Source organism: Berghia stephanieae, chromosome 4 (assembly GCF_034508935.2).
Source record: "Berghia stephanieae isolate SIO BIC M18660-M18661 chromosome 4, UCSD_Bste_1.3, whole genome shotgun sequence".
NCBI classification, from domain to species: Eukaryota; Metazoa; Mollusca; class Gastropoda; order Nudibranchia; family Aeolidiidae; genus Berghia; species Berghia stephanieae.
This window is the reverse complement of record NC_088363.1, coordinates 71,627,028-71,629,527: the sequence shown is the minus strand read 5'-3', so window position 1 is coordinate 71,629,527 and position 2,500 is coordinate 71,627,028. Positions and strand designations below refer to the sequence as shown.

The 2,500-nt window shown below is 29.4% G+C and overlaps 1 long non-coding RNA gene across 1 annotated transcript in view; it reads right to left on the bottom strand.

Annotated features, from left to right (window-relative positions):
* Window positions 1-2,500, bottom strand: part of LOC144971154 (uncharacterized) — a 16,288-nt gene that overhangs the window by 512 nt on the left and 13,276 nt on the right. Inside the window, exon 4 of the long non-coding RNA XR_013645076.1 lies at window positions 1-2,500. This exon is cut by the window's left edge and continues 512 nt beyond it; it is cut by the window's right edge and continues 1,118 nt beyond it. This is a non-coding gene — a long non-coding RNA (uncharacterized LOC144971154).

Below are 2,500 nucleotides of genomic sequence, written 5' to 3'. Positions count from 1 at the left end.
GACAAAGCCTATCCAACCACAAGATAATTGTAAAACATATTCCTAAATGAAAATGTGTGAGTTGATGTCAGCCATATCATTATTGTTTTTTTGAAAACGGTGGGATATTTTAAAAATCGAAATTAAAACAATGCTTACTCATAAAAATTCATCATTGTTACCGCTATTTTCATATGATTGCGAATAGATTAAAAATTCTATCAAGCATTACTTACGATGACATGTGACAAATGAAAAACAACATTACTCAATTAGGGTGTATAAGAAAATCAGTAGCACAAAGTCCTATTCAACTACAAGTTAATAAAAAATCTAAGAACGAAATTTTAGATATGGACTATGATTTTAATAATCTCTGGAAAAGAAAAAAAAAAGATAATGCATTTGCATATAAACAAAGAGCAATTACATATCAATCCAATTCAAATTATTGTTTACTTTAATAATGATTGCTTGGCCGTAATATCAAATATTTGAAAACTTGATGGATCATATTTAAAGAAAAAGAAAACAAATTCTAGTATTTTAAAACACTCTTTTAAGTTCCTGAATGTTATGCTTCATTTGTTATAAATCTATGACTGGTATAATAAAGAGTGAAATTAATTTTAAATTACTTGATATAAATGATGTAATAATCAAATATATTCCTATTAAAATTAACAAACTACATGATAAAAAAGTTTTGTCATGACTATTGAACATTTTGCAAAATATTTAAATATTTAGAGTCAGGTAATATATCACACATTTTATACAATTAAATTTATAAAAGAAATAGAATAAACATTTTCAAAAAGAGTGAATTTTCTATTAATGTAAGGTAATGCCAATAAAATAATAATACGAAATACCTGAATTTCAGTTTATGTATATAATGATAAAAAAAGCGTTTTTGAACCTGTTTTATTTTAAACAAACTGAAACATATTTTGTCAACATGTGCATTCTAACTAAATACTAAAATATCAAATTATCGAATCACAACGGCTAAGAAATTTATTACTTGAATAACGATGAATATGAAATAAATTAAAACCATGTTTTACAAAAACTTAACGTATTATTAATATTTTGGAATAAGTGCATCACTCTTACCTTTCTTTTAAGAAAAAACTATTATTACTTTTGTATCATTGCTAATAAATCAAAAGTGTATAGGCATCGCGAAATTAAAAGGGTATTAGAATATATCTATAGAATGATATGTCAAGCAATCTGTGTAATGTTTAAACAGAGAGGTTTCTAGAAACAAATCACTTCTTTAAGTAGTAAGCATTTACGTGTACAGAAAAAATATACTCAAGCTAATCAATATTAAATAAATGAATTATTCTGTTTTTAAAAAGCTACTGTTATATTTGCATAAATAATGTTAAAGTATTAAATGAGTTTGAAATTACATTCCAATAAAACCAGACATTGATATGACTTTAAAATATTAGACAATAAAACTGATAGGCAATGAATGATACATGAATAAGAGATTAAAATAAGGTAAAGTGAATGGTGGATGCAATGAAAGTACATTTATCAAAACTTTATACAAAATGAAAGCTATTTTATACAGTACGCGAGTCATTAACATTAAAATGGCCATTGAAAATTCTGAGATCGGAAAAATTTATTTTTATTTTGATGAGATGACTTTTCTTAAGAAAATTATCTTTCTATCCAACTACAAAGTAATTGTAATAGATATTCCCATATGACATGTTGTGAGTTGATGAAATATTGTGAACAAAAAATTAAGATTAAAGAAAAATGACACAACACTGCAACTTGAAAAAATACGACAAAAACAACTGAAAGTTTACCATATCTGAAGTTGAAGATTGGGCATTTAAATCTTATTAACGATGAATGACGTGCTTGAGTGTATAATATAGGCTTGACAAAAATTGGAAAGGACGCGATGAAAGGAGCAATGGTGATAAGAGTCACCATTGATGGTGAAAGAGCCAATGGTGATAAGAGTCACCATTGATGGTGAAAGAGTCAATGGTGATAAGAGTCACCATTGATGGTGAAAGAGGCAATGGTGATAAGAGTCACCATTGATGGTGAAAAAGGCAATGGTGATAAGAGTCACCATTGATGGTGAAAGAGGCAATGGTGATGAGAGTCACCATTGATAGTGAAAGAGGCAATGGTGATGAGAGTCACCATTGATGATGAAAGAGGCAATGGTGATAAGAGTCACCACTGATGGTGAAAGAGGCAATGGTGATGAGAGTCACCATTGATAGTGAAAGAGGCAATGGTGATGATAGTCACCATTGATGGTGAAAGAGGCAATGGTGATAAGAGTCACCATTGATGGCTTGACTTGCTTGCCTTGCTTGACTTGCTTGCCTTGCAAGGTGGCAGGGACGATAAAGCCACTTTAAATGATCATGGCGTTCTAAGAGTAATTTTCAGGGTCAGATCGGCAGAGATTGCACCAGCAGAGCTCAAGATGAAGAAAGTATTGTTGATATAAAAGTGATGGCAGGGATGT